Here is an 18,938-nt window from a genome sequence, read left to right as displayed (position 1 = left end):
CAGTGCAAATAAACGGACAATAAATATAGTAGAGTAAGAAAATAAATATACACTTTAGGACGAGGGGTAAAGGGATCAATAACAATTTAAAATTTATAATTTACAGTTTGATGATTTAAAGTCTCACACATAACCCGTCGAAAGGGGAGGGAGACCTGCTGCTTCCAAATAGAGCACATTTCATTCATAATGTTGTAAATCCAAGCCCATTATGTATTCATGATTTGGATCCTGGGTTGTGTGAAGTCTCAGAAATGCACCCTAGACAAAGTTAATCTGTGAACTAAGGTGTAGGTCTGTTAGGTTATGTTGTGGTGACCCTCTGGTTGAGGGATGGGTGTTCATACTGGAGTGCAAAATTAAAACCAATGGAAGATGGACAAGAAAAGTTCAAAGCCATCAGGTGCTCAGTTTAGAAAAAAGAGAAAAGAAGAGGAGGAGAAACGAACAAATGATACAGGTAAGCAGATGTGTCATTGGATAATGGCAGGTCATCCTGAAACAATCAGAATCAGAATACTTTATTAATCCCTAAGGAAATAATGTGGGTTACAGTTGCCCCAAGAAGAAATGGTAAAATAGTAACAGTAACAGACTAAACTCCAAACAATACATTATGTTACAGATTTTAATATTAATTAGTCATTGTCAATTGTTGATATGTCCTGTTCTCATTGTATGACGAATTATGATGGCTGTTTGGTAGCTGTTTGCATACTATGCATACTCTCTCTCTCTCATATGTGTGTGTGGACAACAGTTTTATGTTAATGTACAATCCTTAACATGTTTTGTGTGTGTGTGTGTGTGTGTGTGTGTGTGTGTGGGGGCCAGAGGGAGTGTTCACCAGGGCGCCAAACAGGCTAGGACCGCCACTGCATGTGCATGAATTAAATAATCAGGCCCCATCTTATCTTAATGACCTTGTAGTACCATATCACCCTATTAGAGCACTTCGCCTCGCTCTGCAGGCCTACTTGTTGTTCCTAGAGTATTTAAAAGTAGAATGGGAGGAGAGCCTTCAGTTTTCAGGCCCTCTTCTGTGGAACCAACTTCCAGTTTGGATTCGGAGACAGACACTATCTCTACTTTCAAGATTAGGCTTAAAACTTTCCTTTTTGCTAAAGCATATAGTTAGGGCTGGACCAGGTGACCCTGAATCCTCCCTTAGTTATGCTGCAATAGACGTGAGGCTGCCGGGGATTCCCATGATGCATTGAGTTTTTCCTTTCCAGCCACTCACTATGTGTTAATAGACCTCTCTGCATCGAATCATATCTGTTATTAACCTCTGTCTCTCTTCCACAGCATGTCTTTCATCCTGTTTTCCTTCTTCACCCCAACCGGTCGCAGCAGATGGCCGCCCTCCTGAGCCTGGTTCTGCCGGAGGTTTCTTCCTGTTAAAGGGAGTTTTTCCTTCCCACTGTCGCCAAAGTGCTTGCTCATAGGGGTCATATGATATGATTGCTGGGGTTTTCTCTGTATTTATTATTGTGCGATCTATTGTACAATATAAAGCGCCTTGAGGCGACTTTTGTTGTGATTTGGCGCTATATAAATAAAATTGAATTGAAATTGAATTGAATTGAATCGAATCAGAAGGACGCACATGAATGATATGACAAACTGTCGATATGTGAGCATATTAAATCAGACTGATGTGCCCCATAATGCCCATGACCACAGGTGTTTCAACTGCTGTTTGTATAAAAATTAGTGCTGTCAATAGATTTAAAAAAATTAACTAATTAGTCTTACAATTTTCTGTAATTAATCGCGATTAATGTGTGTTTAAATTCAAAGAGAATTTGAATAGTTTTTTTTTAGCACAGGTTCTCTCCTGTGAAATATAACTTTTAAAAAAAAACATACATACTAATAAGTAAGTATACACTAATATATAAGCTATACAGTAGTGCTCTCAAACAATTACAATTTTTAATCAGATTCATTACAGGGTAACTGTGGATTAATTTTGATTAATCACGGTTAAATATCATTCATTTTTAATCTATATTAATCGCATTTCATTTTGCATGAGCAAACAGACTCGGAAAAAAAAGGGAAAAAATACGTACTTAACATGTTTATTGAACATCTTGAACATTCATGTTAACAAAAAACTCTGTAAACATTTATCCACTCTCTCTGTCATGCTTGGGGAGGCACTTCAAGTCCTTGAAACATGCATTACGCATGCATTACCTCAGCTATATTAACTGTTTTAGCAGTAACAAATTATTATATCACAATGGTAATATCAACAGTGAGGAAGAAAATAAGTAACATTAATGGTGATAATAACCATTTATTATCACTTTTCCTTTTAACAACCAAATGTATCTTCATTTACAAGCACTTTAAATCCTGAGATAGGCGGCTTTTACTTAAACTGAACAGCTTCAATAAAACCAAAACAAGTTCCTGTATTTGAATACTTTCCTCCATCCTGGGGGGTTTGGCTAACTGCACATAGCAGCTAGGATCACACCTAGCATCACACTGGTAGCATTAGCAGCATTAGCACACTTTAAACACCTATACCACACTAGAAGTAACAACAAGACAACTAAAATAAATACACAACATTCTCATAGCTCCCGACTGGGGTCTCTGAGGTTCACTGGCACAGTTCGTTCTCTAAACATAACTGTTAGCTAACAGCAGCTAACTCCCCACGATTTCCCAGCACTAATAACACAACAAAAACTAGTTTCTTTGTGCTCAAGGTTCTGGGCCTGATATAAGAGTAGCTTATATATGAAAACAATTAAGATTTATTCGCTGGGTTGTAGCACTCAGGGTTATGGGGCACTGTTTGTAAACTGACACATGCTGAAATTAATGGCAACATTTTTCCACATTTAGCTCAAAACCTTACAAAACATGTTTTTTCGAGTCACTTTTTACAACATTTAATGAAATATTTCTAACTTTTTATATTTAAAACACAAATTTAAATGTTAAATCTAAATGTTAAATATTAAATCTAAACATAAATTTGTTAAATCTAAATATTATATTTAAAACGAAATGTTAAATCTAAATGTTACGTGAAACTAAATATTTAGCTATCCACCAGCTCGATAGCTAGCCAGGAGCTCCGGCGAGAATGGCAAACTCCCGGCGGATCATTTTCAGATCACCGCGGTCTTTCGCTACTCAGGTTAAACATGATATATAAGTCACTTAGATAACCTAAAAATGTTATTGTTTGGCTTTTTTCAGAATTTTATTTGTTCGTGAGTAAATCGGTTTGGCTGAGATTATAGTTATTAGATTAGATTTGATCATGGGCGATTCTAGGATCAGAGCTTTGGGGGTGCTGAGCCCCAAGAGAGCTGCCCAGCCAGGCAAAATAAACTTTACACGTCACGATGAGACTTCTTCCCTGTCTCTGTTAGTCCCTGCATCCTTAAATGTCTCCAGTTGTCCCGAGTTCTCTATGACTGTCTCCTTGGTGCATTTAAACCCCTGTTCCTCCCTGTCCTCGCCGTCTGTTGTCTTCGTCTCCGTTATCAGTCATCATAATTTTACCATCTCTGTGCAAGTCTGCAAATTTCTTTATTAAATCATAAGATTCTTAAATCCATCAAGTCTCTCTGTGCCTGGGTCGTCATCTCAAAACATGACATCACTGTTGTGTACATTTTAACACAATTTAATCCCCACATTTGTGAAAGAAAAACAAAACACTTTTTTGAAAAGTCTGTAACAAAATCATCAAATCTGATAAAGTTTATTTAAATGCTGCAAAAGAAGAATGGATTGGAATTTAAAAAAAAAACACATATCCTAACCTTAATTACTGGGGAGAATAATGAATGATGCTCATAGTGAGTAAAAAGTAAACTGAGTACAGGTTTTGGCCAGAGATTCACTTTTAATGAGTATGTATAATATAATACAGATACATAAAAATACTCCCAAAACAGAATAAGTTATTACTGAATAAATTATTACAAAATATTAATAAAAAAATATAAAAAAATGGAGGCAACTTTGTATACATTCTACCACAGGCAATGTATGAAAACATCTTTACTGCAGATACTAATTTGACTAATTTAATAATACTAATTTTGTGTTGTAAGATTTATGAGTTTCATGCTTTCATAGTGGTACTTGGGAGAGTTTGACATTTTCTCAGGTGGTACACACTGTATAAATTTTGAGAAACACTGATAAGGTAATTTATGTGTGCTTTTGGAAAACGTTTAAAGCTGCTGTACAGAATCTTTGAAACAAGCTAGCTTAAAACATTTTAGAATATAAACAGAGCACTCTGCTTCTTGTTACAGCTCCTCACTCCACCAGGGCAGTGTTTGGCACTTTCTGATAGTGTGCAAATGTGATGTACGTACTGTGGCAGTCATACAGACAACTGGACGGTCCAAAAGGTGGCCTACCTATTACTGCCTGAGGTTTTAGTAGAGTTGTGGCTGAACCACATAAAAAATATATCATTAATTTTAATCTCCCAATCAATGATAATGTTATGTTGGAATGTTGTTAAAGAGGGTCAAAAATGTTTCAACCCAGTTTGTTTTGCAGATTCTGTATAGCAGCTTTAATATAGGGAGAACACAACTTCTAGACTGTATGAGTAAAATCAGTTTTTTCTCTTTGTTAGTTTAACAGTTTCTGTTTTGCCTGTCACTATTCCCTGTCTGTTTTCTTACCTGGTTCTTCCTGACCTTGTACTTTCTCCTCAGGTTCCCTCTTTCCTCTCTCCCTCTTTGGAATGACAATCATACACAAATAGATTGTATTCAATTAGATGAAAAAATTACATTAATATGAAAAAAATACTATTAAGATCACTAATGAAAAGTCCTCCCTCAGTGTACTTTCAACCAAAAGGCAAATAACCAAACCACATGAACATCTAATAAAAGATATAAATATTGAAACACTGATCCAACATTATCCTTTATTGAGGGATCATTTGATCTTACACTTTTACCTGAATGTTGCACCTTTTTTTGAAAAAACTTCCTTATATCCATTATGAACCTGGCTGTCTCTCTGTACACACACACACACACACACACACACACACACACACACACACACACACACACACACACACACACACACACCACACAACAGGAGTTATAAGGTTAATGGGCATTCAGTCAGTTAGCTAGTTAATATCCATTTCAAACAGGATAGTGGTAACAACAGTAGGCTACGGACAATTTTAAGTTTTAGATTTTAAATTGGCTATATACATTTCAATGGGAACAACAGGACGGTCAAATGTCGCTGATTTTACTACAGAGCAGGACGGATTGTAGGGTAGCAAACATCGTAGTAAAACAAGTTTTCAACACTGCAGGTTACCTGGGTGTAATGTTTTTCGCTAAAATGAAACATGGTCTGATACCTACCTAACTATATAAAAGAGTAACTGCAGGTTAAATGTAGCTAATATGTCCTGTTTTCAGCCAGGTACTTACACCTCCGCCTCCCCTGCGTCTCAGAGTAGGGGAGAGGCGAGCTGGAACAAACTATTTTGGGAGGGAGGGGGTTATCTATACTTTTGTTGCTGAAATGTTACGTCTCAACCAAGTACTGTATGCTTTTTATATTTTTAGTAGTGTGTCACAAAAACAGCAAATATTGTCAAAAAAGTAAGAAATCTTTGGGGGTGCTTTGATTCATTTTGGGGGTGCTGAAAGCACATTTGATTCACTGAGTCAGTTGACCAGAGAGTGCAAAAAATGTACATTTTCACTCAAACTTATTTTCTTTTCTCTTTTCATGTATATCCTACTGCTAATGTAGTGGAGATATCAAAGAGAGGCACGGCTGTGGCACTGATTCAGACTTGGAGCACTACAGTCACCCCGGTGTGTCGGCCAGAACACCACTTAAGGCCAAATAATCCCAGAGTAGGAAATAAGAAGGGAGCTTCAGGCCCAGAGTACTGGCTCACAAGCGCCGCCCAAACGACATAGGTTAGCATATGAAATGAGGGTGAACTCACGCGTTGCATGCGTGGCCCACCGCTCCAACTACGGACTACATTAACTCCTAAATGGTAAACATACTACAGTACTGACACAAACAAAGGCAAAATACAACACAGGTCAATACTCACTTGTCATTTACGCACACATAACATTCCCAGGAATTAGTGCAACCCCTCCAGACCAACACTGCTCATCCGACATTAAACTGCCCACCTTACTAACCGGATGATGTCACTAGAAGGTGGGCTGGCCCAAACTGACAGAAGACTGAATATTAAATGAACTTATATACACTTTTAAACACCAATAAACTATTCTATGAACTTTGGGGCCTTTTATACAGCCGCCCCCAAATGTATGTAAGACATTTGCTCATCAATAAGGCAACAAAGTTCTAGGGTTGTGGTGAGTTCGACGCAGAGCTGTCCTCATCTTCTCCAGAGGGCAGCGCAGGGAGGACAACCAGTCTGGCAACTGGCCGAGTGTAGACTCTCAACTTCACCTTCATGTCAGCCGACCTGATGCGTCCATCAGGGCTAGGATGAGTTTTAATCACCCTCCCCACAGGCCAGAGAGCCCTGGGAAGCTGTGGATCAGCGATCTTCACCACAGAGTCCTCAGCCAAATCAGCTGCTGTCGATTGCCACTTCTGGCGAGTCTGCAGACTGGGAATGTACTGACGGATGAAACGTGACCAGAAATGGTCAGCCAACACCTGGGAATGCTTCCAGCGACGGCGACTGAGGAGCTCATTCTCTGGGTATACTATCTGAGGTAGCGATCCATCCGGCCGCCCCATCAGAAGAACATTGGGAGTCACTGGATCTGCATCTCTGGCATCGGAAGACACATACCCCAGGGGTTTGCTATTGAGTATCCCTCCCACCTCGATGAGTACAGTGCGAAGCACTTCTTCTGGAACTGACTGAGCACCAACTGTGGCATAGAGGGCATACTTAACCGCCCGGATCTCCCTTTCCCATGCTCCCCCAAAGTGAGGGGCACCTGGAGGATTAAAGCGGAAGCTGATCTTATGGGGTGCTAGAAGCTGTTGTAGTTCCGGGGCCATCTTCAGAAAGGTCTCACGCAGTTCCCTCTCACCTCCCCTGAAGTTGGTCCCCTGGTCTGAAACCAGCTCGGCAGGTGTACCTCTACGGGCAACAAATCGCCGAAGAGCCATCAGGAATGCGTCTGCATCAATGGTGTTAAGAACATCCAAGTGGATTGCCCTGGTGGTAAGGCACTTGAATATGATTCCCCATCTCTTCTCAATACGCCGTCCAACCTTGACCTCAAGCGGCCCGAAGCAGTCCATTCGCCTCTGTCAGTGCGCCCCAGGGTGGCTGTGGCTACAATGTAGCTTGCCATCACCGGTGTGTGAATGTGTGCGTGAATGGGTGGATGACTGGATATGTAAAGCGCTTTGGGGTCCTTAGGGACGATTAAGGCGCTATATAAATACAGGCCATTTACCATTCCTGTAGAGTAGAAAGCCGGTTTATATAGACGCAGCCGGGCTGCTGGCAGGTCTGCCATCTTCGGCACTGTAGGTCTAGCTCTCCACCTTTGACAATCAGCACAGAGGTGTTGGTAGCACCGGACAGCTTCACGCCCTCGCAGAATCCAGTAGGAGCGCCGAAGCTCTGCGAACACCCGCTCCGGGCCAGGATGATGGAGGCGGCTGTCAAAGTCTTGGATCAGGAGTTTGGTCACTGGGTGGCTTGGATCTAGGATAATCGGATGGAGTGTCTCCAGTGCCAAATCTTCAGATCGACGAAGTCGTCCTCCAACACAAATGAGCTGTCTGGTCTCATCCACCTCGGGTGACAGAGAGAGAAGACGACTGCTCCTGGGAACTGGCTTACCGACTTTCAACAGATTGTACTCCTCCGGAAAACTATCCATCTGGGCCCTCTGTAGGATCAGCCTCTCCGCCTCGCGATAGTCCTCAGCAGTGGGATGAACATCTGGTTGGGCCGCCCCATGTAGCTCCCGCACTGCAACCTCTAACATCTCACTCCAGGTTCTGTAGCGGCTCAAATCTGAAGTTGGCTGACCTGACGGAGCAGCTGCAGTGGTCCCACAGAACACAGCTTTGCGCAGCTCCGCGGCATCATCTGCTTGGTCAACCGTGAGATCCTCTGGCCAGGAGTCTGAACTGTGAAGGAGAAAGAATGGTCCTTGGCTCCATCTATTTGGCACAGCGAGCTCCTTCAGCTTCTTCCCACGTGTCACATCGTCGGCTAGATTCCTTCCAGAGTCGACGTATCTCCAGGAGTGCCTGTCTGTCAGCTCTTGTATCTCGGCTACACGAGTGCCAACGAAGACCTTGAATCGGCAGGATTCAGACCTCAGCCATGTCAGCACTGCTGTAGAATCAGACCATAGGACCGTCTGGTCGAGTCTAAGGGTGAGCTCCCTTTCCAGCACTTGTGAGAGCTGTGCCCCAGTGAGTGCAGCACAGAGCTCCAATCGGGGCATGGAGTGAAACCGCTTGGGGCAACCCTGGACCGCCACCAAGAACGACAGATGCACTTCTCCATTTCTGCCAGTGGTCCGGAGGTAAGCTACTGAGCCATAAGCTTCTTCAGAGGCATCACAAAATATGTGTACCTCTCTCTGACAGCCGAAGGGGTCCACTTGCTTAGGCACATATGGTCGAGGAAGAGTAACTTCAGGTAGAAATTGCAGCTCTTCCTCCCAGGCTGTCCACTGCTGCATAAGCTCCTGAGGTAGGTGTGGGTCATCCCAACCCTTTGCTTGTCCCAAAGATGACGAATGATTACCTTCGCTCTGGTTGTGTAGGGTAAGATGAACCCCAGGGGTCGTACTGGCTGGCCAGGACCTTGTAGATATTACGCATCATGGGGACTGCATATGGAACTTGACGATGCTTGTAGCCTAGGACATCTGTGTGGAATAGCCAGCTCAATCCCAGGGTAGATTCTGGGGTATCGACCTTGTTCTGGGCCAGCCATAGCTCCACACTAGCAGAGCAGCTCTCTTCTGGTAAATGACTGATGACGTCACGTTCATTGCTGGCCCACTGTCGTAGGTCAAACCCTGCCGAGGCTAGGATGGCCCGTAACTTGTCGACAAGGTTCCTTGCCTCTTCCACGGTGGGGAAACTCTGAAGGCAGTTGTCCACATAAAAACACCTTTCGACTGAGAGTCTCACGTCATCACCTGGCTGGCTGTTGTCCATGACGTGACGCTGCAGGGCGAATGTGGCACAGCAGGGGCTACACGTGGTTCCGAACGGGAGCACCCGCCACTCGTAGACTGCTGGAGGGCTCTCGTCACTGATGTCACGCCAGACAAATCTGAGCAGGGCACAATCTTCTGGTAAGAGACGAACCTGGTGGAACATGCCTTTAATGTCCCCACTCACTGCAACTGCATGCTCTCTGAAGCGTAATAGAACTCCCAGAAGCGACGCACCTAAGGTGGGCCCAGGCAGCAGGTAGTCGTTCAAGTTCTGTCCTCTGTACTGAAATGAGCAGTTGAAAACCAAGCGGTTCTTGCCATTGTGGTTCACCATGTGATGAGGGATGTACCACGCCTCCTGACTTTCTGTCACAGGTGTCTCAGAGCCACACTTAACGATAGAGCCAGCCTTGATAAGCTTCTCCATCTCCCCCTTGTAGGCTTCAGCTCGTTCTGGGTCTTTAGCCAGCCTTCTCTCCACACCCCGTAGACTTGGCATGACAGCGTCTTTAGTGGCCTGCAGTATAGGCATCCCCTTCCGGCGAAGCAGTGGGGTGACATAGCGGAGTATGCCTTCAACCTCTATTCGCACAGTTCTGGTCTCCAGAATGCGTATGGCCTCTTGGTCTTGCCTTGAACGAGTAACAACCTTCTCGTTTTGGAACGGGACGATGTCGACCTGCCATAGTTTCTCCACATGTTTCATTAATTGACTGACCTGAGGTGCCACAGTTGTCAGCAAGCACTGCTGTGGTTGGGCAAGCCGGCCGACTATACTTGCTGGCCCTTGTAGCGCCCAACCTAGCCTGGTGCGAATAGCAGCAGGCCCTCCTGGAGGTCCCAGCCTGACTGGTTCAACGGGGGTAACCAGATGGGGATGGTCACTGCAAGGGTTTCACATTTATCAAGGTGTGGATCGGAAGGCCAATCAGGTGTTTATACCTTTCTCTGAGTTGCTCCATGGGATAAGTGTGGCCTGCAAGTCTGATGCGTGCAGCAGTGAAGGCCCCAGCAATCTTGAACCTGGTCCTGGGCCTTGAGGGAGAGGAAACAGAGAACGACACTGACTCACCTCTAAGAGTCTGCACATCCTGCCTAATCGTGCGCAGTGGGACGTCCTCTGCGACCCCTTGCATGCCTAACTTCTCGGCAGCCTCTGGCAGAAGCATTGTCCTCTCTGACCCGTCATCCAAGACGGTATAAGTGCTGATTGTTCGCTTGCCATAATGAATGCAGACTTTGACGATCTTTAGAAGGACTCTGCAGCCTTCAGTGGGTCTGTCTAGATACAGGACGTCGGTCGCCGCCTTCGAGTCACCGCTCACCACCGCTGTTGTTGGTGACCCTTTCAGTGTTCTAACATTGACATCATGCAGTACCTGCAGGTGCTTCCCTTGGCAGAGGCTGCACGTCTTCCTCAGATTGCACTGGGCCGCCTGGTGTGACCGTGCGCAGCGCCAGCACCTCTTGTTACTCTTTATCCACTCTGTTAGCTGGTCCTTTGTCAACTTGGATACCACTGTGCACTGACTGAGATAGTGCTCTTCCGTGTTACAGAATGGACAGTGTGGTTTGTTCTCACTGGCCACACCACCTGGCCTCACCGCCTGTGGCTTTGTCGTTACCTCCTTTGCACCATGAAGGACTGTGATGGATCTCTTACCCTGGCGCACCTCAGGCCTGGACCACTGTTTCTCCTTTGTCACTTTCGCTGCTAGCTGCCCTTCAGAGTCTTGGCACCAGGACTCATACTTAAGCCACCCTGCGAGATCTGCCAAGGTATGCATCCTCACACCTTGTTGGAACATGCAGCGGCGGAACTCTGCTCTCTGCTCGGGGGGTAGTTTACTAAGCAGGCGAGCAACATGTGAACCACAGTGTAGTTCCACTTCTCCTTCTGGGCCTAGTGTCCTTAACATCCCCACTAGTGACTGTATCTGGAGGGCAAATCTCTCAAATGCCGAGATGTCTCCACGCCTGATGTCAGGTGAGTCCATCATTGCAGCAATACGCCTCAGCACTATCTGATGTGGCTGGCCGAATTTGTCATTGAGGGCCTCCATAGTATCAGTGAAGGGTGTGGTAGAGTTGAGGTAAGCATCGGCTATTAATCTGGCCTCCTCTAGGTGCAGGTGATCAACCAACACTTGATACTTGAACAGCTCAGTCGCGTCCTCAGGTAGAAGATTCCCCAATGCCATCTTAAGCCTAGCAAACTCACTAGGGTCTCGACTTCAGAAGTTGGGAATTGTTGGGCGGGGACCATGGTAAACTGTCTCTGAGGTGATAGAAGTCCTGCCCGGATTTGGTCTGTCCGGCAGTGGCTGTGTAGAGGACAGATTGAACTGCTGCTCAGGAGATGCTGGATTGCAGTCATGCTCAGTCTTACTGTCCCCATAGGCGGCGCGCGGATGCTTGGACCCGCCCAGTGGGAAATTGCCTGAGCGAGGTGGAAGATAAACCGGCTTAAACCAAGGAGGTGGATTATGGGAGGCTTTATCTGGAAACCTGAGAGCAGGGGGAGGATCTGGTGACAGACTCTGTCCTGGGTGGTCCACAAACCTATTAGCAGGTGGGATTGCCATTGCCTCTGTCTTAATGGCTGGAAACACACCTGCATCTTTATGATGGGGGTTCAACACTGGTGGGTTACTAGGCAGTGGTGCTTCCTCAACTGGATCTGGCCACGGTGGTGGAGCAGGCCAGTCATCATCCTCCTCAATCTCTGGTGCATCACCCGGTAGCGGTGACTGCATTAACTTACTGGTTTGGAGGGAGGATGGGCCCTGCAGGCTCTGGACAGCTTCCACTAACTGTCTCATTTCTGCTCGCAGTGCCTTGAGTTCGACCAGATCTGATGACATACGTTGCTGGGTCTGCTGGATGAGGTGGCGCTCCTGACGGATATCCTCTAACTCTGCACTTATTTGCTTATTTGGATGTGTATAGGGGAGCACGAAGGGTAGAGGAGTAGAGTGATCATAGGCTTGTTCCCCACGACTCTCTCTCTGGATACAGCTGGGGGCCAGCCGATTCTCCTGGATGTGCTGTTGGCTCTGAGCTCCATAGCGAGGCCGTCTCATGGAGATTAACATCCCGCCTCCACTGAGGGCTGGCTAGGTTGTAGCTAAAGGGGGAAGTGAGGGAGGTCATCCTGGCCTTGTCCTCTTGGTGTGTGAGCTCTACATCCTCTCTATGTGCCTGGCTAATGTAGCCTGGGTACTCCATCTCATAATCTGCGTAGCGCACAGGTGGGCGAGCATGTCGTTTGGGGCGTGCGCTGCGAGCCTCATACTCTGGGACTGATTCCATCTCTGAGGCAAGCCTAGTGCAATCCGGCTCGAAGGACCATTAAATGTAGTGGAGATATCAAAGAGAGGCACGGCTGTGGCACTGATTCAGACTTGGAGCACTACGGTCACCCCGGTGTGTCGGCCAGAACACCACTTAAGGCCAAATAATCCCAGAGTAGGAAATAAGAAGGAGCTTCAGGTTCAGTTTGAGGCACTTTATTGTCACCACTCAATTCCTGGGGCTGTAAACACAGCGAGTGTACATAGGTGTGTGTGTGTGTGTGTGTGTGTGTGTGTGTGTGTGTGTGTGTGGTTTTCCTACAAAAGAAATACCCAAGGGAAATAACGATAAATAAAGAGAATAAACAAGTAAAACACTCAAATATAAACATGATCCAACATAGTTGACATAATCACATATATAGAAATAAGACAATACAGTAGACTTCAAACTGCTCACACTATTCAACTAAACAGCATTAGTGCGAGGTTAAGTTACCGTCAGTACACAGGAACTACTTCCGGTAGTTGTACAAAATAAAAGCTTCCCCATTATAATCAGCCGTAATGCTCTTATTGTGAAGGGCAAGCGGGAACGCGATCCTTCCGGTCAAACTACGATCGCTACTTTATTAATCCTCGTACCTAATTGTACACTACAAACTCCGCTACTTCAAAGTAAACAATCACAAGCATCACATACAACATACAGAGAAGGTTTGATAACACAGGAATGACGTTATGGACATACGAGCGGCCGTACATGCGTCAACAAAGCTAAACCAGGATAAGCTAACGACATAGGTTAGCATATGAAATGAGGGTGAACTCACGCGTTGCATGCGTGGCCTACCGCTCCAACTACGGACTACATTAACTCCTAAATGGTAAACATACTACAGTACTGACACAAACAAAGGCAAAATACAACACAGGTCAATACTCACTTGTCATTTACGCACACATAACATTCCCCAGGAATTAGTGCAACCCCTCCAGACCAACACTGCTCATCCGACATTAAACTGCCCACCTTACTAACCGGATGATGTCACTAGAAGGTGGGCTGGCCCAAACTGACAGAAGACTGAATATTAAATGAACTTATATACACTTTTAAACACCAATAAACTATTCTATGAACTTTGGGGCCTTTTATACAGCTAAGATGAGTGATTCTAAAATAAAACAACTATTTTATAGAGCAAAAAAGAGCAAAAAAATTTCTAAAGGGAACATTTATTTTGTTTATTTTTATTTTATTAGTATTTTCCTTAAATGTGTCAAATATATATTTTCTCATCTAAATGTCCACTGAGCTGTGAGCTAGGGGGCGGTAATGCGCCTTAACATTGGTTGCCAGCCCAGAAGAAGAAGAAGCTGTGAGCCAGGAGGGAGGGGGTGAGTGAGTGAGTGAGTGATTCGTTTGCTTTATGATTCAGCACAGGAGGGAGGGGGTGAGTGAGTGAGTGAGTGAGTGATTCGTTCGCTCTACGATTCAGCACAGGAGGGAGGGGGTTAGTGAGTCCTGAGTGATTCGCTCGCTCTATGATTCAGCACAGGAGGGAGGGGGTGAGTAGCTCAAATGTGCTGTTAGCATGTTAGCAGAGCGATGCTACTGTGAACCGAGGAGCAATTGTCTTGATGTGAGCTTCTACTCAGGGTTTTTTCTTCCAGTTCAGAGCAGAAATGTTTTTGTTAAGATACTGGATCTTGTGTTTTTCTCCACAATTTTAATTATAAGCTAGATATATTGCTGCTAACAGCAACAGGGATGAGTCAGTGAGTCAGTTGGGCTTGTGAATCATGATTCATGAGTCAGTAAAGTGATTCTCAAGTATTGAACGATTTGTTCATGATTCGCGCATCACTATACAGGACAGAGATGTACCTAGATCAGGGGTAGGCAACCTTTCTGATGATGAGTGCCGTCTAAAATTTCCTCAGAAGTCAATGTGCCATATGATTGCATTAGCAATATATTTAATAACGCTCTATATTAACAGTTACTCACTATATAGAACAACTTTATAGGATTATATTTGTTCGCAGATGTTGGCAGGTATCAGCGAATAGTTTGAAACAAAAAAAGACACTTTTTATCCATAACAAGAACTCCATAACAGCAAATGAACTGTACAACAGAAAATGCAAATGCTATTTATGGTCTCCTCACAACAATGATAAGAAAAATAAACTGGGCCAATATGGCATGTTTGTTAATACAGGGATACACATGTTAATGTGATTTCTGGTCTCCCACTCAGAGACACAGGTCTCCGAGTGTCCAGCATTCAGACGGCTACCTAAGGACACTCTTCGTGTGAGAGAAAATCTGCTCACACAGATATGTAGAGGCAAATACTGTCAATAAGGCCTCTGCAATGTTCTGAAGACAGTTAAACTTGTCAGGTAGTGATGTCCAGCAGGTGAAAATGCAAGCTCCATGAACACGCACAGCTATGGATTCCAGCTGTGTTCGTAGTTCTGCAAACTTTGACCCCCACAGAGTCGAGGTTTTCAGTTCAATCACCTGCATTTCGATGTCGCATTAACTGGCATTAACTCAGCCAGTTAATGCGAGACAAATCCAGCTGCTCATTAAAGCTTTCTGGTTTGATCAGTCTCGAGTCTACGGATGTATACGTGTATTTCCGTGGTGCTGATGATGCACTGAGCGGAAAGCTCCTGAAGCATTTGAAGTGTCAGAATGTGGAAATTTCAACATTGCTTGAAAAAACTGCCAGCTAGCAACATCCCTCTCACCGGTAGGCTAAGTTATTTTTAGCCAATTACAAGTTGAATCTGGTAGTTCGGGTTTTTAGCTAAGATACCGTCATTAAGAATTGGCACAACTAATGTGTCTATGCGAGCTAATTTGCGATGTGCACCGCTGGCCCGGCCATTTATTTTTTAATGCACCTTCTCAGATTAATTCACTGCGTGTCATGCCCAGGGCTGGACTGGGACAAAAAATCGTCCCAGGCATTTTGACTAGAGACCGGCCCACCAGGTATTATAGGAAAAGCCATAAAGCCTTTGAATGAAAACAAACGCTGTTGTGACAGTGATGTACACTGTCTTGTTGGTATATGTATGATTTCTATACATTTTACATCAGATAAAAACTTTGGTTGTAAGATTCAGATAATTATTTAATAAAAGCTAGACATTTAAAATGAAAATAAGAAAGAAACGTATTTCTTTGTGCCCCCCTTTCCCTGTTAATGCCCTACCTGGCCCCCTGGCAAAACTCTGTTAGACCCGCCCCTGCACAGTTACCAGCTGTCAGCTACTTAGAAAAAGATCCTGGTGTTATTTGTCTCTCAGAAACAGTTCATAACTTCCCTTCAACTCATTCATGTCACCTAAAAGGTAAACCTGTTTCTCCATCACCTGTTCAGCTCTGATGATTCAGTAAGGGCATCTCCTGGTTTCATCTTCATGTTTCCCTCTCACCACATATCCAAACCGATATCATGACCAGCAGCTTTACAGCTGTGGCTCCAGCAAACATCAGCTGATACTCGATATTATTAAATAAATTCTAACATCAGCTAATCAAGCTTAAACGTGCTGCTGTTGTTTATCCGCTTCCTCTTTCTGGCGCAAAGTGGGCGATAGACAAGCAAGAGAGATGGGACTTGCAACAGAAATACTGATCAGCTGATCATTGATCAGTTTCATGATTGAAGTAGCAACAGGAGAGGGAGGGGGGAGAATAAGAGACAGCTGTGCAGCGTAACGACAGAATAACTCCAGGTTTGGAGTCTTCACACACCCCCATTCTCTGCAGCCTGTTGGAGCGGGGGGGCTGGGAGGAGTTGGCCGTCCGATTGGGGTCTGGATTGTGGGGCCTCCCTGCTGCTGCTGAGTCGGGGCAGTCTGCTTCTCTCCACCCCAGGGAAAAGGGTAACACTACCTGGGTCTGGGTGCAGTTTCCCCCTCCAGGGGCAAGGGTACCTAGACCTGGGGCTTAGAGTATGCTTGGGGAGTGTGATTGTGTGTACAGTGTCTATTTATGTCTGTCTCCACGTTGGGTGAGTTTTGAGTAATTGCATATGAGAGCATGAGGGTGGGAATGGATGTTTGTATCTGTGTGTGCCTGTATGTCTGTGTCTATATGTCAGGTTGGGTATCAGACGCCACCTCTCTAGGGACATCTCAGGCCCTCCAAGGTATGGAGGTCTATCTCCCCCACCACTTCCCCTGCCAGTGGCAGACGCCCTCAGACATCGGTGCGTTGGTGGTTCTTTGTGTCCAGGGATGGGCATCCAGGTACACACCAGCTCACTCCTTGGTGGCTGCTTGTCGGGGCCTGGAGCCTGCGGCTCGCTCAGGCCACTTCGGGGATGGGGTGCCCTCAGCCTCTCGGCCTGGGGCTCGGTCATGGCACAGCTGGCTGCCGGCGGAGCTCACGGGCACGTCACTGTAACCCCCCCTGGCTTCTGCTCCGCGGCTGCTGAGTGACCCCTCATCTGGGGCTCTCCTCAGCTCTTTCTGGGATAGCAGCGGCTGCCCTCTGTTGGTTTTCCTTGGTCTCTTGTGTTCTGAGGGCCTCTGGATGTCTGGAGTCTTGATCTCCTCCATACCTGCTTCATGCCCTGGAGGACGGGGCTATGGCTCCTCACACCCTCTAGCAGATCATTACATGAAGGAACCTTTTAAATACAAGCGCGCTCATGCTCACAGGTGTACACACGGGTGCTCACACACACAAACTACACCCTTTTTGGCTCCTACCTCAAAGCACACTGTGCGCTGTCGATCCGAGCGGACCCGCCACATCAGAATCGCTAAGCTCCGACAGCGTGTCCGTGTTCGGGCCGTGGGGTGAGAAAGCCGAGAAAGACAAAGCTGATTCTGATGCGTCGGGTCCGCTCTGTGTTTACGTCTTTGTGTGGAATCCGTTAATGAATTGATATAGTACTGTACTATATACTAGTAATGTAACTAAGTTACTAATTTAAAGTAACTTAGCCAACACTGTTTATAACACATGGAAGCTGTCTGATAAAGAAGCTAAAAAGCTAAGTACCTATTTCGACAGGTTTGAACAGTACCTCATGCCGAAAACGAGCACCATTTTTGCCAGACTCCAAGGGGAAGGAGAGTAATTTAAACACTTTGTGACAGAGTTAGAGCTACCCGTCAAGCAGTGTGGCTACGTTAACAGTGATGAAATGGTCCAAGACGGATTGTCTTTGCAACCACTTTCCCACAAGTCAGAGAAAAAAACTGCTGAGCCAAGGGTCAGATTTGACGCTAGAAAAAGCCATAGACATTGCATGCTCCTGTGAAATCGTTAATGAATTGATATCGCTTTATTCAAGCTACTCACCTCCCTCTTCCACCTGCACTTTCAACTGGACCACGGCCAATCAGAGAGGTCCCGCCCCTGACTATCTCTGATTGGTTTAGTCCATGATAGGGATAATGTGTGTCTGTTGTTGACCACACGGAGAGTTGCAGAGATTTTTTTTTTTTGTTACCCAAAAATATTTTCTTTAGTTGCACCACTGCAAAATTTGGTCGCATTTGCGACCAAATTGGTCGCACTCTAGAGCCCTGACTTAACCCCAATAAATAAATAAATTAACAATACAATGTAGTAAAATACACACTATTTACAAATTAAAATACATTCTGTATAAAACTACAGCATGCTGGTAATGTTTAATTAATTTAATGTTGAAACAATGCATACTTTCTCATGCAAAAATATTTTTTGCACTCTTGCTGTGTTATTACAGGCAGTCAAAACAAGGTTTGCACATGTCCTTGGAAGTGAAGATGCTTTGCTGACTGCTGTGACACTACCAAAATTTAAGCTTCGTTGGTTACATGACCAGGCGTGGAAGGACCTTGCAAAGGGACGTCTGCTGGTAGAGTGTCAAAAACTTCTCCCTGAGCAAGATACGCTACAACCAGGTACCAGCACCACCAAGACAACACAGCACCCAGGTTCTAGCAAAGAGGATTTCTTCTCCTTTGAAGAGAATGAGGACATATATGCCACTGCTGAAGCTGAGGTAGCAGAGTACCTCAAATCAGGGGCAACAGGGTTAGACTCTCTGAAGCATTTCCTGATGATAAAGAACCTCTCTCTTAAACTTAATGCAGCCACTCCTTCAAGTGCCCCAGTTGAAAGGCTTTTCAGCCTGGGAAACCTGATTCTCACTCCAAAGAGGAACAAGTTGTCCGATCATAAGTTTGAGAAGCTCCTCCTCTTTAGGTACAATTGTTGGTTAGATGGAACCAAAGTTGAGTAGTGCTGATATGATGATGATGTGTCGCCTTCAGGTCAAGCAGGTTAATATTTCCAAGTGAAACTTAGACCACTGAAGCACTTAAAATACCATTATATTTTATTTATCTACATGGCCTGTATGAAGGAAATATTATTTTGGTTTGACTGTTTTTGAGGCTGAAAATACTTATTATTTATTTTATTTCTGTT

This window comes from Oreochromis aureus, unplaced genomic scaffold (assembly GCF_013358895.1).
Source record: "Oreochromis aureus strain Israel breed Guangdong unplaced genomic scaffold, ZZ_aureus HiC_scaffold_150, whole genome shotgun sequence".
In the NCBI taxonomy this organism is placed as follows: Eukaryota; Metazoa; Chordata; class Actinopteri; order Cichliformes; family Cichlidae; genus Oreochromis; species Oreochromis aureus.
Note: the sequence above shows the minus strand (reverse complement) of the source record.